This window comes from Botryllus schlosseri, unplaced genomic scaffold (assembly GCF_051294905.1).
Source record: "Botryllus schlosseri isolate E-star unplaced genomic scaffold, Bs_hap1 Bs107a, whole genome shotgun sequence".
NCBI lineage: Eukaryota > Metazoa > Chordata > Ascidiacea > Stolidobranchia > Styelidae > Botryllus > Botryllus schlosseri.
This window is the reverse complement of record NW_027648716.1, coordinates 2,126-23,150: the sequence shown is the minus strand read 5'-3', so window position 1 is coordinate 23,150 and position 21,025 is coordinate 2,126. Positions and strand designations below refer to the sequence as shown.

The window sequence follows — 21,025 nt, the reverse complement described above, 5'->3', positions numbered from 1 at the left end:
TGTTCACGACCAAGTAAGAGCACCTCGGTCTGGCTTGGGGACTGTTGAGGTCGAACGTTTTCCAACGGGATGGCGTTGGATTGTCGGCTGGCTGCGAAGTTTCGCGGATGTCACCGAAACACTTAAAATAACGAAAAACAAGCCGCGCGAGTATGAAAACAATATTGACGATAAGCCGGGAGCCAACGATTCGACGACTTCGAGCAATCTTATACCGGACGGCAATGCTACTCAATGATCCTGACTCTCCTCGTTATGACGAAATTACGGAATAAGTATCAGACGCAACATATGAATAAGTACGGTCGCCACAGTACAACGCAGTAATGTCTAGTGAAGATCGTACATATTGATCTGACACTTCGTCTACCGACACTTGTGACTCATCACAATTTTCTTTGTCCTTTTGTTAAATCTTTTGTTACTTTTCAAGTAGCTTGCATGCCCCTTAGGATCAGGGATACTAAACTGTCAAACCGCGGTCCGAATGCGGACATTATCAGAGTTGAATCCGGAACTTATCTGTCTTCTGCCTCTGGTTTTGTTGTCAACTGCCTGTTAATAATTGTTTGATAATAGTTATAACCGTCTTAATAGTTATAACCGACCGAAGTACGTTTTCGTCTTTTTTTGTAAGTGTACCTTTGCTAAATATAGTTCAGTATCCCTGCTGTAGGCCTAAGTGGGTGTCTGAGGAAAAACTAAGCGGAGTCGTTTGACGCCTTCCTATATTCAACTCTTATGACATGATGTTTTGAGCCGATGAAACGATAATAAAACGAAGCTGAACCAGCGCTGAGCCACGAGCGTTCTTTGTGTCTATACAGCAACTTGATGCGATATTTATTTAGGCTATGTTGACTTTGTTATGGATACAGTTACCATAGAGCCTTATTATAATAAGCCTTGTGACGTCGTAATTTAAGTATAGTAACGAATTGATTTGTAACAAAGTGGACTTGGTGCTATCGTTAGAAGATTCTCGGCTGTGCCGTATGCGCTTCGTATCAATTTGGAAGTTTCTCAAAAGAAGACGATTATGGCATTGCCGATAGAGTAGAATAATAGGATAACACAAGGAAATATATAGCACTAGAGCAGGGGTCACCATCTCAAAATTGGAATATTTTGCAACCAATGTTCTCAACTTGGTAGGCGCTGCCGGCCAAAACCATAGCAATGTCGTAAGGTAATTGGTCTACAGTACTGCTGCGTCACTTAATAGCAGAGGTGGTCAAAGTAGTCAAGAAATCTACTCAAGTAGAAGTAGAAGTAGCAACGAAAAAAAATCTACTCAAGTACGAGTAGAAGTACTTTTTTCAATAAGCCACCCGAAACTACTTGAAGTAGAAGTAGAATTGGCTGACTTTAATTCTACTCAAGTAAGTAAGTAGTTTTGACAGTCTACTCTTAATTCGTTCGCATGGACTGTCAAAATCTGCGAATTGAGCTACGCGGAAGGTGCAGAGAGCTTGATTCGTTTCGATGCATCCCAGGAGGTCTCAATTTTCGACAGAATAAGCATTGTTCAGGATCATGGGATGCAAAATATAGTATTGCTATGAAAATGCGATACTAACCCTTTGCTTACTATAAGACCCCGTTGTTAGAGAATATCATGGCATGGCCCCCTACCCCATATTATAAGACCCCAAGTTTAGGCGAAGAGCAATACGTAGAAGTTGTATCAGATACGGTTTCATCACTTTGCGCGACTAGTATACGTTAATAACAAATATTGTGAATCGTAAACGTTATATTTTAAAAGTGAAGCTACAGTTTCGGAAAATAGAGGCATTACTACACTTGCTTTTATGCTTCGACATGTATGTTATGCAGACCAACGAACTGAAAGTAATTAAAACTCAAAGTATGATACTCGCAATTGAAAGTGAAATACAAATACCACCTTTAAAAAGCAGAAAATATATTCCACGTTTTTTGTCCATAAAGCTTCAGAGGTGATTTGCTAAAACAGGTGTAACGTTATTACGATTATTATATTATATATTATAATTGTGACTCCATAGCTATACTATGCGCGAAGCGCAACAAAATTTTTGGGTTTACTTATTATGAATATTAAATGTTGGTACTCCATGAAAACACCCCGGAAATTCCTCAGTGTATCTTTCGTATTGGATGATTAAACTACTTCTACTTGACAAACATAAAATAGCGAGAAGTAATTAAGTAGATCACAAAATACTACAAAGTAGAAGTAGAGAAAAGCAGATCTACTTGTGTAAGTACCAGAAGTAGAGGAAAACTACTTGAGTACTTCCAAAAAGTAGAAGTACTTCGTTACTGACCACCTCTGCTTAATAGACAGTTTCTATGGCCTGTTTTCGTCCGGTCATCGTCACTCATAAAGGACGCGGGTGCACGCCAAAATTTCAAGAAGATATGGAGCCATAACTGTTTGTCTACTGCAATGAAGTCAGAGGCAAATCCACCCTTTTCGCATATTGCGAGCAGGAAGAATGGTTTAAGGCAGGGGCAGGCAACTTCTCCTGTCGGCGGGCCCGATATAGGAAAATGAAGCACTTGGCGGGCAGGATTCCCAAGACGATACAGTAATCGTGTATTTATCCGCCTATAGAAGTTCTACACTTATCTATGCCTATCCGTGCTTTTCAACCTTTGAGCTGCATTCTAACTTTTGTTGGAAAAGAAAATTCATTCGCACAAGCCAACCGAAAATTGTTATACAAAAAGAAGATGAAAATGAATATTCTGTTCCGATTTCCCACAAATTGGCTACTATTGCTTTTAGGCCATGAAGTGTCTTATCCATCGTTTTGAATTCAACTAATTCACTAAAACGCTTCTCGACCAAACAAGTTGTTGGGTTTTGTACAATAACGGCTTACCAACCATAGTGCTTGGATAGCCAGGTCTTAAGAACTGTTCTGCACTCCTATCCGAAATACAGCGTATTTTCCGCGGGTGAAAAACGCTTGTGGCAGAAATCGCTTTTGAGAGATGACACAAAGGTCCCGGAGGCTCCAGTTTGTCAAAACGGTGAAAAATCTACATGCTTGTGTTGAGGCTTGTGCTTTATGTCTTGGAAGATAATGTCCAATACCATCAAGGAGAGTAGTCACATTAGAGCTCGCTATTTTATTTTACTTGTGTTCTGTTTGTTCGGCTATTTAGCTCAATTTAACTTGAAAATTCAAATCAGTTTCATATCCTTGAAGCAGCATTTTAGACTACCACCAAAATCTGATTTTTTTGGCATCTCGCGATCCGAGCCTCACCCATGAAAATGAATTAGTTTTCAATATTACAGTAGTATGCTAGGATTTACGGACATGAATGACATGCAGAACCCTCCAACCACAATTCTACCCGACACAGCTCTATAACATGGTTGCCCGACAGTTGAGTATGCGACAAAATGAAAAACGACTGCTGAGCATACCACACAACAACATGGGGACACACATGAGCGTGGGGTGGGGACACATTAGCATGACGAGATATTAGTGTGGGGATATATCGGCATGGTGCCATATCAGCATGGGGACACCTGAGCATGGTGACACATTAGCGTGGGGATATATCGCCAAGGTGACACATCTACATTTGGACATATATTAGCATGAGCATGGAGACACTTAAGTGTGGGGATATATCGGCATGGTGCCATATCAGCATGGTGATACCTGAGCATGGTGACACATGAACATGTGGACACTTGACAATGTTTACATATGTGCATGGTTACACAAGAGCGCAGGGCCACTTAAGCATGGTGACAGTTTGGCATACGGCACTTCAACGTCACGACACTTACGCATGCGACATTGAATCATGCGACAACTGCGAATTGCGACACTTCAGCTTGTAACACCTTCGCATGCCACAATTGAGCATTACGACCGATGGGGATTTTAGGGGTTTCTTGTTTGGAAGAGACTCACTTGTAAAAAGGTATTTTACATTATTAACATCGTCTAATAAATGTCTGTATGAAATGCGGATCGCTTCTCAAATATTTAGTTAGGCCTATTAGCGTATTTGCAATTCAGCTATTCGTATTAGTAGTGTCACTGCCTCCGATTAGCGAGAATCGACTGGACATCGACAATTATCCGTTTACTTCGGACAGAGGTTCGCAATTCTTATTGTTAGATTGGGATACGATTAACAGCATTATTAGGTCTATATTCGTGATGCGTTGTCTGCCTTTACCCATATGAGCATGATCACGAAGGAAGCGAAGAAGTGATTTTCCTCTATATCCGTACAAAGCCGTTTCTCCGCTCAATAGTGAGCGGAACCAAAGTTTTCGAATTGAGTGGAGTCGGCTGAAATTGGTTTAATCCGGTATCGGGAGTTGTTGAAGTGAGACAGTATAGTTGATTATCACGCTGCGGGTATGTCCAGTTGCCAAATATCCATGTCACTGATTAGTTACACCAATTATACGGTTGGGTTTGCGTTCTTATACACGCAAGACTGGTTATCCGATTCACCTTTCCTGCCTTCAGAATCTTCGCTCTTCGTTACCATAAAATCAATTGTAATACATCTTACCAGTGTTGGTTTGGGTAGCCGAGCCGTAGTCGAGTTGCATCTTAATTATAGCTCAGAGCCGTAGTCGAGTTGCATCTTAATTATAGCTTAGAGCTGTATGTGCCACCAATAAGAGGGGCATTGGTAGAGCGTCCGTCTTCTATAGAAATGGCCCAAGGGTGTAATTATACGCGCAACAGTGGTTGATCGATTCGTCATACTAACAACCTTATTGTATTTAAAATCCTCGCTCTTCGATAGCATCGAATCAATAGCTATACTACACATCTTTACAATGTTAGTTTGCATGGGTAGCCCTCCGAGAGTTAAAACTTAATCATAGCTTACAGCTGTTAGCGGACCGGTGACATGGCGCAGGATATTGCAGGGCTCTGCAACCAGGTGTATCGTACACCCTAGGGCCTAGGGAAAGAAAGGGTGGCCAACCGATTTGTTATTCGTTTTTAATATAACAGTGTCCTTGCAATCTGATCCCCACCGTATTAATGCGAACCGCCGACACAATGATGGGCCCCAGTATAATATGCGGTACTACCAATAATATCGACAAAATTCATTCGTGAAGTTTAAAATATTTTCTAGAAACCGAATCCCAATAACTTTTCTTAAACATTTATACTAGCGATTTTAGGGCATATAAGCCTTCGGAAATGTTGTGCTTCTACATTTACCAATTTTTATGGGCAAGGTACATCTAAAAAATCAGTGATCGCACAAAACGCCACGAGGGCTATCAGCGGTGCAAAGTTACCATATAGTCAATATAATATGAGTATTTGACGTCCAGATGTGCGCCGTATGCCATATATAATCGAAATGCTGCCCACGAGGGCTATCAGCGGTGCAAAGTTACCATATAGTCATGAGTATTTGACGTCCAGATGTGCGCCGTATGCCATAATATATAATCGAAATGCTGCCGAGTATAGCAAAATTGTGGTCCACCCCTGGATTAGGCTTATACTACGGAATCGATGTAATATGTGGTCACGGTCAGGGGTGTACGAGTTTTGAGTAAACGATAAAAGGGTGCTGTACCGCGACGTAAAATGTTGAAGAGCACTTGGTAGAGCGTCCGGGTTCGAGATTTTGATCAAGAGTGTGGTTTTGGGCGAAAGCATGCCGATAATTACTGAGCTATATAGTGACGATATAATTGATTTAAGTAATACAATCTTATATTCTTAGCTATATGTTCAGCGTTCGGTTGCCGTGTTATTCATCTGGATCAGCAACATGTCGGAATATCGAATTTTTTGTCTACAAAATAGAAAGCCTAAACTCGCTTACCAAGGTTATTCCTACCGCCGGAGCAACCAGAATATCAATTCGACGAATTGGGGGCGCGATTTCAGAGACTGTAAAGGCAGCCTCTCGACTCCAAGACACTACGTCACTTGCCAGGAAGTCAACCAGTTGCAACGGCATTCTCACGTTCCTGAACCTGCTAGAATAGAGTTACTATTGCTGATGGATTGTATGAAAGCAGCTGCGAGAGTTGCGTTGCAAACGATGCTTCAAGACGCATACTTACTTGGTCAGACGTTAAAAGAGGTCTCTGAGGAAGCGGGTTGTAGGACATCACAAAAGAGTCTTTCCAGAATGATTCAAAGACAGAGGCGACGAATGGGTGGATTTGAACCGGAGCCGTCGTCAAATGCTTTGGTTATTCCGGACAGATATAAAACGGTTTTACATGGTACAAATGAAGTGATGTTTCTTCAACACGATGACTTGACTGGAGAGGAACAATGCAGTCCTCATAGAGCTATCATATCTGTATCAATGCACATGCTCAACGGCACATTCAAAGTATCACACTCGCAGTTCTACCAGCTATACACCGTTCATGCCGTACTTGAAGACTACGTTATTCCATGTGTTTACGCTCGTCTTCCTAATAAGCGGTCGGAGACATACAGAGAAGACTATTCGCAATATTGAAATCAAATCAAAATGGCCTTCGACCGAAACACTACGTGATCGATTTCGAAGTAGCCGCCAAGAATGCGCTTGAAGTTGAGTTCCCCGGCATCAAAGTTACAAGCTGCTATTTCCAACTCTGTCAGTCCGTCTGAAGAAGTGTTCAGAGGTGTGGCATAACTGAACAGTATTCCGAAATACCGACGTTCGCAAATATGTAAAAATGCTTTGTGCTCTGGCATTTCTTCCTCTTGAGGAAGGGGTTGCTGGATATGCAGAGCTTAAATTGGAGGTTCGAGCAGCAGATCTACCAGAAGGGCTAAGTCATCTATATCAATACTTTGATGATTACATTTGTCGACGAAACGTGGAAACTGCAGAGAAAAGTAAACCCAAATATGACAGCAAAGAATCGCCGGGGTACCCGCGCCGCCTACGGAAAAGCGATTTCGGGAATTGAACCTCCGGCTTGAACACGTCATCAGCGAATCAAAGTATGACAAGGATCGATGTTCTTCACGGAATAGCTTATGTGTTTCAGCTGAAACTTGACTACTGACCATGATTGTATGATCATGATTATGGATTAGCCGAAGTTTCGTTTTTGGTGGTGATACTTTCTTTCATTTTCTGAGCAATAATTGGTACGTTTGCTAATTGCGTGTATTAACTTTTTTTTAATTCTTGGGGGAGAATCTTATGGAAATGAGGAGACAGGAAAGATGAAATCTCACAAGATCTGAACCTACACCCGCTTCAAAACCAGGCTTTTGATTACATAATAATTATAGTGCGAAAATATTAATTTAACTACGGCGTGTGAGAGCTGCGATTAGTGGTGCGTCAAGTTAAACAAGTTATTTACAATTGGGCCCTTGCATTTCCTATGAGGTTTATTTGAATTGCGCCACGTCAGGAAAATTGACAATTATTCACGATTTTCACTCGCACTCATCCGGATTTTTCATTCGCACCACCTTCGTCATTTTTTTTCATTCGTACCAGTGCGAACCGTCACACAAGTAGAACTCACTGACTATACACAATATTTCAGACACCTATGAAATCGTATATAATGAGTATGTTTTAGTTGAAAGAATAAAGGCCAAAAACAGTATTGAATGAGTTTAGTAACGTAATACAGCAATAGCTGTTGTAGTCGATGAGATCTGTGGTCGATCAACGTTGTCGAAAAGTGGTCGGACGTAGTAACAACACCCTTGGCAAAGATTGTGTGCATGCGAGCATCAGTTAGATTGGAACGCAGCTTGGTCTGTTCACTTTCATGGTAGAAAATGTTCGCTCACAATTTGTATGTGGGCTAGTGCGGAGCATGGGACCGGAGCCGGATTGGATATCCGGCCGGAGTTTTTCAATTTTGGCCGGAGCCGGATCGGTACTTTTTCTACGGCCGGAGCCGTATCATTCTTTGTTCATCCGGCTAGAATCTTCATTGATAAGAATGACTTTTGTAACTAAATAACTGCCAACCAACCAGTCCACACGCAAGTAACCGCCAAGCAAGTGCGAAAATAAACGAGCCATATTTATAAATTCAAGCAACCACCGTACCGTGTAGGGTGGAGCATGGACCGGAGCCGGATTGGATATCCGGCCGTACTTTTTCATTTTTAGCCGGATGTGGATGTGGACCGTACACAAACCGGGGGCACTGAATGTTGCGGCTGATATGTTTTCGCGGACCACATCTTCGTATTGCGCATCGATTTCACCCTGTGAGTTGGGTTCTAATCTAAATCGCATACACGACACTCTGGGTCATCCAGGAGTCACAAGGCTGCATCATTTCGTTCGTTCGAAAAATCTCTCGTTCTCCCTAAATGACGTCCGCGAGACCTGCGCTCGTTGCCGCATTTGTGCTCAAATGCAATCCGCAAGTGCTTGTGAAAGCAACGAAATCTTGGGAAAGAATCAACGTAGACTTTAAAGGGCGTTTGAAATCTAACAAATCCCTTTTCATGTTCGTTGTCATAGACGAATATAGTCGTTTTCCGTTCGCCTTTCCATGTCGCAATACTTCCGCACGAACCGTCGTCTCGTTTGTCGACACTATTCGCTGTTTTTGGACTTCCGGGATACGTTCACAGTGACCGAGGCACCGCTTTCGTGTCCAAGGAAGTCAAGGATTATTTACATTCTCGCGGGGTTGCAACTAGCTTCACTACGCCTTACCATCCAACAGGAAATTCGCAGTGCGAACGCCTTAATCAAACATTATGGCGAACAATCAAACTCATTTTGAAATCAACCGGAGTCTCGGAATCATGTTGGGCTGACGCCCTTCCTCATGCGCTACATTCAGTTCGATCGCTACTTTGCACGTCAACTAATTCAACACCGCATGACCGATTTTTTTCCTTTCCAAGAAAAAGTATGGTGGGGAATAGCGTGCCATCCTGGCTATTGACACCTGGGCCAGTTTTCTTGCGCAAATTCGTCAGCATGTTCTGAGGTCGAACTTCTTGAAGCCAACCCGACTTACGCACGTGTTCGTTTTCCTAACGGACGCGAGTCCAACGTCTCGCTCAACGATTTGGCACGTTTTCCTACTGGAGAAGAAACACCGTCGACCAATCCTGAAACGAAACAAGCTGAACCTTGTTCTGTTGATATCGATGGCCACGAGCCAAGTCGCGAACTTTCTAACGTTGAGTTGAAGTCATCTGATGAAGAGCCTCAAGAATCTAACCATTCAGAGGATGTACCAGATGATTCGAGTAGAAATCTAGACGTCGAGCTTCGGCGTTCAACTAGAGTTAGGCGCCAGCCGGATCGGTATGGTAATTTTGTTATTGATGTTTTTGTGTCCTTTTTATATGTGAATTTACAAAATGCAAGTGGGGTAGAATGTGGTGATCCGCAATTAGGCAATAATTACTTTCATCTGATTAGTTACGTTGTACAGTACAGTGTCGCCTTATCGTTACCGTGTCATTCTATTCTCTTCTGTTCTGCTGTCAGTTGTGTTCTATGTTGCTTAAAACCACATTGGTTACCTTTGCTTTAATAAAGCTTCAGTTAGTTATTCAACGCAATAGTCAGTTTACGACAGTTAAAAATCGATCATTACTCGCCGCAGAACTATCGAGAGATCCTGAGCGACATAAGAATTGCCAAATCCACTCGAATCAGATTGTCGATAAATATAGTCGCGTGCAGCAAAAACTCGATAAATATAGTCGCGTGCAGTAAAAAACTATATAGTCGCGTGCAGTAAAAAACTGACTTGGATTTGAACCATGGTTATTGTAAAAACATCTCAACGCTTGATAAATGCAGCTCGAGCGTTGCTATAGTCACATGGTTCATAAGATAATTATATCACAAGGGTCCACGAATTTCCACGCATGGCGCGTCGGCGTGAATTCGCATTAGCCACGTTGTTGTTCTCATTGATTACACTACAGTACACACGCACGAGGCGGCGTATCAACTAGGTCAGCGCCAGAACTACGGATGAATGATCCAGCTGATAGTTCCTTCCCATGACCTTGTTTCATGCTAGCTGTTAACCTAATTTCATGAGAGCCATCTCGCACAATACGCCGCAGGGTATTGATTTAGAAGGGTGTAGTGGTGCTGGGCAATGTGCGGATAGCAGCTCGAAGCGGAGTGGTTATAACGTTCTGTTGCGGTTCGGCTCAAGTGGAACAGTGCTACCACTACACTAAAGCGTCAGCAGGCTGATAGCAGGAATATAGACGCATCTCATCTACAGAATGGTGATCTGTGGTGGTTGTGTGACTTGTTGTTGTTGTTTGTACTTTGTAGTATATTCATCTACTACTATGGCCATTTACACCCGACCAATTTTCATCATTTTATTCCGTAGCTGCCGACTTGTAGCACGGCCCACTGTAGCACGGCCCACTTTTGACACCGCTTACCTTACACGAATGAGATGGCGAGGAGGAAGGAGCCTAGATAGATGTGCGACTTGTAAGGCCGGATCTGGTTCGCACAGCAAGCCTAGCTCATTTGCTGACGATGTAGCCTACTACTTGTCAACGAGTGCGGTGCTGCACGAGAGTCATATTTCTCATATCGCACCGTGTGTTCATCGTGTGTTAATTTACGTAAACGCAAAAAAAAGCATTGGAGAGTATTCAGGATTTCTCAAAGCCATTGCGGCTTCCTCTTGATATATTCAGTTCAGTAAGGTCCAATCAACTTTTTGAAACTGCGTACATGAGTATACTGTAGAGGCCTTCATTTTGTATTTCCATCTGAAGTTCATTTGGGACGTCTTAGAAATCACATGTTATAAAGCAAGGGTATCAAACTCAAATGTGCTCGGGGGCCAATAGCCTACTTTTAAACGGCACCGCGGGATGCAGCACTAACAATATTATGGGTACATGTAATGTATTTCCAAGTAAGCCTTCATTGACGGGAACTTGCAGACTTTCTTTCCACACACACCGTGAAAATGTTATTTACCATTGTGAAATCACGCCTGGCACGACAAAAGCACAGTTTTAAAGATTTGGATAAAATTGTTGTTGTACTTGGCATAATCTGTCAAAATAATTAGTTATCGATCACATGCGACAGTAATAATTGTTATGGATCACATGCGAGAGTCTGTCGCATTATAAGTTTGCAGTTGGCCGACATTCGGCGTGCCCCAATTAGACGTAGAATATTTTAGAATTTTACAAAGATTGATCTGATATCAGAGCATGGAGCAGTACAGCCTAATCCGGGTTTCAGGCACACTCCTCATAACTAGTCGATCATGCCATTACCAAAGCCAAATTAAATCGGCGTTAGCTTTTTACCTTCGAATATTGGAACAGATCAATTACAATGTGCGATAGAAATGTCCATTCGACGAATTATTGGTGTCAGAGCTGTGGGTCGTACCACTACTATACTTGCCAAATTTTAAGCGGCAATAATATCATAGATACTGCTTAGATATCTAAATACACAATGCAAGCTACTACCTTTTGATCCATTACTATTCCCCAATATAATTTTGTTGTGTAGTAATTTTGTTGTGATTGTATCAAGTAGCCTAACAGCTTGCCGAGTCACAATAAGTCCTTATATAATCGGAACGTGCGGCTCAAGTCGAGTCGTTTTTATTTCATCGCCCATTGTGAGTCGCCTTCGAGTAATTCTACAATAAGTCAATGTCCGAGTACAAGTCCAAATTACAATTTTCAGTCGCAAATCATCAACGGGTCATGTTTTACCATCATAAACAGGTAATGTGACGTAATAGTTGATCTTTCACTGCGTGGTAACTTTTGAAGAAGTGATGTAATAGTGAGTAGTCTTATTTCAGGCTTTGATTAGCTTCAAAGCGAATTTCAACTTCTCAACCCCCCCCCCCCCCCAAAAAAAAAGATACGTGGCGATGAAATATTGTCGAATTGTTCAAAATCCCGTCGCGGACTGCGCGTTTGAGACCCCTGTTTTAAAGTATAACTTTACGGCAATACTTCTGGTTCCACTTGCGCAGCAATGTTGACCAATATGATCAACTCTGCATGCAAGCAATTATGTAACAACTGAAACATGGGATTTATTGATTACAGTTTTTAATACTTAACGAATAATCAATCGCATTGACTGGCTCTATCTACTCTGAGTCAAGGCCTGGTTACTACTAGCTTCAAGCCGAGGAGACTGCTCGACGTGAATTTGGACACGAGTCAATGTATTTATCGACTAAATTTGCGCGTCTGAATCATTGTGACAATTTGGAGGTCATTAATTTGTGATTATTTTGTGCATTCTGTTCTTTTCAAATACTACATGTAGAATGTGCGATCAGATAATTTCTATTACAGAGCGTCGTTCTGGCAACGGGCGATTGTGTGATTCCATGTCGGAGGCAGAAAAGCTAGAGATGAGGTGAGTGGTTTTTCTGGTGTAGTAGAATTTTAAAATTACTTGATAATGAATTTTTACTAGCAATTTCGAATTTACTTGTTCCAGCTGTTAGGAACTGGATTTCAATTTGATTACTATAGTTTAGTGCAGGGCCAGCAAACCCGTGGCCCGTGTCCCGCGAGACGATTTTGAGTGGCCTGCGAGGTAATTTCCGAAATTAGTAATATTATCAAAAATGGATTGCACAGATTTGTGTATTTTCAAATGTGCGGTGAACGCTGATGCCGCTATCGTTTTAACCGTTTCGCGCCGACGCGAGTCTTTTGCGCCATTGCCAGTAGGAGGGACGCGTGCTGTAACAGAACCACTATATAGCCCGTTCTAATCTGGCTGGGTAGTTACTTAAAATTTCTGCGGACAGACAGTAATAATCGAGCTATTTCATTGACACCACATTATTTGATATATGCTATATAGGGCGTCAAAATTGGACATCTGAAACCTTAGATAGATATGTCGCGAGATATGTCGCGAAATACACTCTTTTGACAGAGCACTCGTCATTGACCACTCATACCGTAATGTATGTTTCGTTCTACCGTCTTAGAGCATAGTAGTCTCTCTCTCTCTGAAAAGATGTGTCGATACGTACAATTCCACACATGATAGTCGCGAAATACACTCTTTTGACAGAGCACTCGTCATTGACCACTCATACCGTAATGTATGTTTCGTTCTACCGTCTTAGATAGAGCATAGTAGTCTCTCTCTCTCTGAAAAGATGTGTCGATACAATTCCACACATGATACAATTCCACACCAAGCTGGTGAGACTTATCGACGAGAAATCGTGCGTACTTACGACGAGAAATCGTGCGTACTTAATACGAAAGGATATCATGTCTGGTCAAGCAGTGGCGCGTAGAAAAGGGAATTTCTAGAAGATGACATTAATTACGGTGGCGTGGCAATGTTAAAAATATTTATCGGAATCGCGCCACTTGCTATGGGTCTAGGCCGCCGGGCACGGATATCGCGAATGGTTCAAGGGATATCGAAATATTTTCAGTTTTTCATGCCCGACGATTAATTCCCATCACCGGTAATATATCCTAGCTTCAAAAAGACTGGGTACTATGTCCAAGCTGGTGAGACTTATCGACGAGAAATCGTGCGTACTTAATACGAAAGGATATCATGTCTGGTCAAGCAGTGGCGCGTAGAAAAGGGAATTTCTAGAAGATGAATTAATTACGGTGGCAATGTTAGAAATATTTATCGGAATCGCGGATATCGCGAAAGGGATGAAATCGTGCGTACTTAATACGAAAGGATATCATGTCTGGTCAAGCAGTGGCGCGTAGAAAAGGGAAGTTCTAGATGATTTAATTACGGTGGCAATGTTAGAAATATTTATCGGAATCGCGGATATCGCGAAAGGTTGGTTCAGGGGATATCGACGATTATCTCTTTATTGGGATTGAACATCACGAGGCGAAAAGGCCACCGCTGCCTATGGCAGTGTAGCGAGTTTGTGGGATATGTCTCAACGATCCTCTCGTAAATAACCAGCGATGAAAATGACGGCGTTTCGCGGCGCTTTCACATATAATTTTTGCCTTCTCGCCTGATTATATCGTCATCAACGTAACTCTCTATTACAGCACCTGACCAAGCCAATTCCAAGCAAGACCACAGCCATTCGGCGGTCAAAACTACCTAGGTTGAGGCCAGTAGCTTAAGATCAACTCATTGAGTGCGTACTATAAATAGGGGGAGAATAAACTACAATTCATGTTGAGGATGCATTAATTCATGTTGAGCATGCATTAAGACAAACAGTAGCACTCAGGAACGACTGATTCGGCATGACCGGAGCACGAAGCACGATCAGAATTGTTAGGGTCTGGCTCGTCTCGCGTACTTTCTCCGTTTAGTAGCAGTTTCGGTTGAAATAAAAGTTCGTTTAGTAGCAGTTTCGTGTGAAAAAAGTTAACGTTAACAGGTTAACGTGTGCCTCTCGACCAGGCTAACGATGACAGGTTAACGTGTGCCTCTCGACCAGGCTAACGATGACAGGTTAACGTGTGCCTCTCGACCAGGCTAACGATTAGGGCTGGGCAAAATCGAGTACCTGAGTGATTCGATTCTGAATCGAGTATTTTGCTTCGAGCCGAGTCGAGTAATCGAGTATCACTTATTATGACGTCACATCAGTTTGGCAGATGACAAAATTCAAATATGAACTTTTAGCCTAACACAAATAATATAAAGCCTGTCGTACACCATGTAAAGGTAATTTGTAGCATTGCAATACGTGTAACGTATACTGTCATGCGAGCAATCGAAGTTTCAAGGCTTCCAGATTGGAAAATGGTATCGAATTATCATTTTCGTCGATAAATATACTCTTATTGACATGGAGCGTACGATTTCAGTACTCGAAAAAGTCACCTTTTACTATTCGACTCGAATCATTAAGATTAATACTCGATTCAGATTCGAGTACTCGAATCATTGTGCACAGCCCTACTAACGATGACAGGTTAACGTGTGCCTCTCGACCAGGCTAACGATGACAGGTTAACGTGTGCCTCTCGACCAGGCTATCTCGATGGCATAATTGTGACAGAGGGAGAGATGTCGAACGATATGTGTTTTACCATGAAGCACAAGAGTTGAATTGGCATTCAACCGTGGCGTCGAGAGCGCCTGGTGGGTGGTGGTGTTTTCACTGTCCGGTTGCGAGTCTGCGGTGCTCGTTTGAGACAGCGGCGGGCGGACGGTAGAAGTCTACAACGGTGATCGCGTGTGGGAATCCAACGGAGGATATCTCGGATTGGTCGTGGCGCCTGTGGTGAGTGTACGTGTGTGGGAAAGCCGGCAGCGTTGGTGTGGTGGGGCCCCAGCCGCAACCCGATCGTTGACGCCGGTGAGAGATTAGTGCCGCACCAACTGCCGGAGCAGCGAATCGAAGACGGCGGGGTCATATTGTCGGGCGATGCCGGCCTCGACGACTCACCTGACGAAGGTTCGGGTCTCGCATCGGCGCGGCGGCGGCACGCGCGCGTGTTCAAGTTTACTGTCGATTTTTTCAGTCGATGTAAGCGACGGCTCGGATGGCGAACGTGCGCGGATTACGGCAGCGACAGCGAAGGCAGTTTTGTATATTTTCAAATGTGCGGTGATTACGGTGTGCAGATGAATAAGGCGGTGGTGTTTGACGTCATCCAGCGGTCTAAAGAAATCTACTTCCAGCCTGACTGGAAAACAATAAAATACGGGCTGGGTGTGATGTCACTCAGTCAACGAATACCGGTGCTTAAAGCCCGGAGATTGGTGCGCCTCCAAGGCGTAGAGGACGAAGCGGTGAAGGCCGCTTTCGCAGCGCACGGAAACCGTTGTGTTCAGCCACGGACACCAACGAGACACTGGCGGCCCGGATGCGAGAGCGTGTGTCTGATGGCCTCAGTGGATGGTAGCGGCCTCAGAGCCGTGGATTGTAGCGGTCTCAAGCCGTGGATGGTAGCGGCCTCGGAGCCGTGGATGGTAGCGGCCTCAGAGCCGTCAATGAACTTCCAAAAGCTCAGGAGTGGATAGAAAGAACAACCACTCTAACTGGGCGAAATTATATCGGAGCCGTTAGAATACGTGGAAATCTAATGCCCACGCCAGCCCGAAAAGCACGGGGACGTCCCGAATGCGATAAGCGCTGCGAGTGCTGTGGAAGAATCGCGTCGCTGGGACATATGCTCCAAGTGTGCCCCAGGACGCATGCCACCCGTATCAGACGCCACGATCGCGTCGCTCGTTTTGTCCTGCGTAAAGCTGAACAGCATGGCGACGAAGCTTGATGGGAGCCACATATAAGAACGAAGAGTGGACTCCGTATGCCCGACCTCGTTCTTATCAATAAGAGCGAGAAGGTCGCCAGGGTGGTTGACATTACCATCGCGGATAATGCCACCCTGGCGGCAAGAGTTCCGCAGGAAAAGCGAGAAATAAAAGGCATGGATTACGTCCCGTGCTAAAGTGGACCGAGTGGTCCACGGTGCCATCGTATTAAATTGGCGCGGCGGCTGGTGCGTCGAAAGCGCCGAAAACCTGCTGAAATGCAAGGACGCAGGAGTCCATGATTTGAGTACTCTCCGCCATTGTGTGCGAACAAATCTACGTTCAGGACGCGAACACGGACAAGATGATGTGCCTGAAAGACTGGCACGGAAGCCCCACGGAAAGGTCAACGGGACTTCGCATCAAGCTTATGCGGCGTGTAGGGGAGACCGGGGACAAATGTAACTAGGGGCAAATGTAACAATCGACCTCACCGCTAGTAGGGTGGATAAATCGCCTTGATATTTTGTGTGCGCATGTGTTAGTTATCTCTCCTAACATATCTGAAGTTACGGTGAGATACGATGCGACACTCCTAAATAATTTGAAAAAAACGAAATTTTGGACACTTGAGTAAATATTTTCTGATCTGGAATAATTTGTTCAGACGAATAATACTTCAAGTGGTTACAACGTAATATATGTAGCTGGAACAATGTTACCACAGTCTACCTTGATGATAGAAAAACTAGGACTTGCATCGCCGGAAAGGTACCATACTAAGACACTAATCATGATCGAGCGTGTCAGGGGCAAACGTAACACTCTGTTACTTTTGCCCCGTTACAACATCTTTTCAATGCTGAATATTTTTGTTCATATGTTGGTATAACCATTTATCTACTGGACATGAATCTTGAAACAGCCAGAAGTTCAATACCAGAACAGATAATACCTTGTCATACCAATTCTAACATGATCATCTGTCGGAATGGCCATACAGCAGTGGTGATGTGAATCTTACGGTTCGGTTATTTCCGTGATTCTACCATCCATTCTCATGTCGATCGACTTTTGGTGTCGCGACCTTCAATGGTCACTTATAAGAACTTGCCCATGACTGAATCCTCATCCTCTGACTTTGAGCATGACCCAATTACATTTTGTCATTTGTTGTGAACAATTTATTTTAATTTCGTACAGAACAGGAGAATACCATTAGCTTCGACTCCACAAAATGTTGTGTCCTCGTTTTGCTACACTAACATCGGCGCTTTCAACCTTAATATTTTAGCCAGGTCGGTTTCGCACCTTCGCAGGTGACCCTCTGCCCAACCCATTGTGCACGCTGGAAAACAGCACCTTGGTAGAAGATGCCTAATATGTGTAGGGAGATCATGGAATGAATGTGGTTCTTGTACACTTTGAGCTCATGAAGAAGGCACGAAGGGTGATATTGTATTTAAATGCCAAAATGCTATGGGGCGTAGCCGGGAAGCGTTCAAACTTCTATTTCTTTAGCTTGATGCAATAATACAAGTTGTGGTTCCGTTTTCGTTGTTCATTTTGTTCGTTTTCACTTATAAATAACACTGTCATAATTGCCCCGCATGGGTGGTACAATTGCCCCTGGGTACGGAGCAATTGTAACATTTGAGCGGCGATTTTCGCGACCCAAAATCTCCATGATTGAGTGTTGATTGCGTTCCATTTTAGTTTCTATATAAACTATCGAGTTGTTGGCTTTCTTATATAAAACTTTGGAAATGAAATTTCCACGAGAACAACACGTAATGTTGGAAAATCCAAAAAGTGTTACAATTGTCCCCGGTCTCCCCGACCCGCGAAGAAAGCGAAGGACTAAAATTGCGCGCCGTAAGCAGCGAAACCCCGGGGTGTTGTGTCGCCGTTCTAACGTGGATGGTGAAACAAGCTTACTTCCGCCCCGGTGTCGACGGTAAAATAATTTTTTGTAGGTTGCCCCGTTGACTGCGGACAACCGGCTTTGTCGTTTTCCCGTCAGCAGGCACATAGAGGGAACCATTGCTTTCTTAGTACGTTGTCGACGGAGTATGAAACCGGCTCAATAGTATCAGGAATGGTCGGTTTTTTCTTACTTAAGATTCGCCGATTACACAGCATTTGTAAATTAAGCGCCGATTACAGCATTTGTAAATTAAGTGAGAAAAACCGACCATTCCTGATACTATTGAGAGTGCTATCAAAAGAGGATATAGATAACCCACAGATTGTAGCTCGGCTGGCTGGCCAAATGTGGCTAAGATCCGCCGATTACAGCATTTGTAAATTAACCACATTTGGCCAGCCAGCCGAGCTACAATCTGTGGGTTATATATGTCCTCTTTTGATAGCACTCTGTTGTAGGAGTAAGCGAGTGGAAAGGAAGCAGGGGGTTCATGATCACCCAGAAGTGCGAGCATTTCGTTCGTCATCCCCGACGGTTTTCTGTCTCCGAGAGGTGACATATTTAACAACCAGGCAGCTAGTTCTGGTGGAGACAAGTTGAGGGACTACAATAACCTGTTTTCAATTGTGTTGGACTTCTCTGCCTATGGAGCATCCCTAATATTCCAAGCAGCCGTTTTACTGTGGTCTGATCTAAAGCTGAAACTGCTAAATAGAACCAGGTTTCATCCGCAGTCACTCCTTTCAAGGCCTGTCGAAACCGAAATCGTAGTTCCTTTGCTCGAGAGGTTGGGAGCTTGCTGGTTACTGCATTCTCATTGCCTGTGTGCTGATGCACGCTCGTAGTGCAGGAGTGCGTTTTGCCTCTAGAGTTCACCACTGAAGAGAGAGAGCTCCGGTTACTGCGAGAGATGCTGATAACTGATGAGAAATCACTGTAACATGGCGGCATTGACAAGGCAGAGCGAGCGTTCACAAATTGGTAATCAAATAATCGCCAATCACATTAGAGCGTCTTGTAGAGTTGCTACAGTACTTTATGCCAGGCCAGATAAAGCCTGCGTAATCTAAACTAAGGCAATATAGCACTGCAGCAGGGGTCAGCAACTCACAACTGGCAAATTTCGCGATGCGGCAAATTTCGCAACTTGGTAGGCGCTGCCGGCCAAACATAGCAATGTCGGAATGCAGTGTCTGTAGTACTGCAGTGTCACTCACTTGACCGTTTACGTACCCTGTTTTCGTCCAGTTGATTTTCGTAGCGGCCATCGTCACACATAAACGACGAGGGTGCACGCCGCAATTTCTAGAAGATATGGAACACAAATTATTTGTTTATTGAATTCAGAGGTAAATCCGCCTCTTTCGTTCATTGTGAGAAGGACGGGTGGTTTAGGGAAAATATAATTTCAGTCGACTCATAGCTATATGTCGCCCTAGTTTGGCAGCTGCCATTGAATTATTTTCTCGTAACGAATACAGAAACATATTCAATTGACACACGACGCTCCGGCGGGTAGAATTATGCTTTGGGTGCCTTCAATGTATTGCGAACTTCAAACGCTTCTCTGCTAGAATTCTCTGCTGATGATAACGAGGTCAAGAGATCTCATGTCGAATCATACCATTTTATGACAGTTCGAGTGCTATATATATCAATAGATTGGCAAATATGACACAGTCGCTTACGTTTTTCACCAAATAAATCCGATAGCATGATTGGCCTAAAAATATTCTTTATGGCGGTGATAGTTTATTAATATTTATTTGTACTCTTGACCAACTTTGTACTCTTGACCAACATCTTAGAAGAGTGCTAGTAGTCATATCGCAAAACGTGGACTGTCTGTGTTTGGTTTGGTTATTGAGTTGATGACTTCTTCCTTTGGCTTGTAATAAAAATTCACTTCTGGATACAGCGATCCGAAGGTTCCCGAATTGGAAAAGTTTCAACTGTCCGAAAGGAAAGCTGTGGTAATGTCCGAATCCGTTCCGACTGTCAAGAAATTGTCCAATATTTGTTCTGAAACCAATCCGAGTCTGTCTGGCCGATGCTCGTCACGGATAGCTATTAGACTGCATTTGCATTGCGCATATATGAGCATAAAGCTGGTAAGTAAGTTAGCTAGTAGACTGCATGTGCACTGCGCATGCGCTGCACTGCGCATATATAAGCAGAAAGCTGGTAAGTAACGAATATCTAGTTTTCCCGAGTACACAAGTAGGCTCTGCCTTATTGCACTACATATTCAGGGGCTGTGTTCTACTTGTTCCGCTTCTACTGAACAGTTCTCTAGGCAAGGTTACTCAACTTTCATACTTTGCCTTTTGCTAAGTAGAAAGTGATTTAGTGATATGTTTTGCGCGCCACATTTTCATAACAATTGGACGAAATAGTCCATGTATCGCGGTAACTGGAGATATTTTTGTAAATTGAAAGTATTTAGAGCGTACTTTGTCATTTCGCGCTAGTCGCGTAGAAGCACCATACACTCTCGAGGGTAAGCATTACCGATTAACTGCTAAAACTATGTAACGTGATAGACTACAATTATCTCAAACGAAGACGAAAGCAGGATTGGTGGTAACCTCCGCGAGCAAACGACACGACGACTTCGTCCGATCTCGAAACGTACGTGAACGTTTGCTATACGATCCAGAGCTGCCTCGTTGCGATATCATCAAGAATATATCACCGCCTCAAACGCGGAAAACCAAGTCGCAACTGTTCGGTGAATGCAATCCTGAATCGTGCTGCAAAAATTTGAGCTTGTAACTTTGATGGAAAAGCGGGAACTGTAATCACCGCAAGACCGCAAGGTGTCGTTGTGGCTTCTCGACTGTCCAGGCTAGTAAATTACGCAAGTTGATATAACTAGTTGGCTTCGAGTACGGGGCGGATCCTAGTGCGGGGCGGATCGACAAATTCTCT

At 43.5% G+C, this 21,025-nt stretch overlaps 1 long non-coding RNA gene across 1 annotated transcript; it reads right to left on the bottom strand.

Moving 5' to 3' along the window:
- Positions 1-286: 286 nt before the first annotated feature.
- LOC145432723 (uncharacterized) lies at positions 287-688 on the bottom strand. The gene is made up of 2 exons (XR_013912950.1): positions 553-688; positions 287-522 (listed from the first exon to the last, which is right to left on the bottom strand). It is a non-coding gene; the product is annotated as an uncharacterized LOC145432723 (long non-coding RNA).
- Between the last annotated feature and the right edge of the window lie 20,337 nt (positions 689-21,025).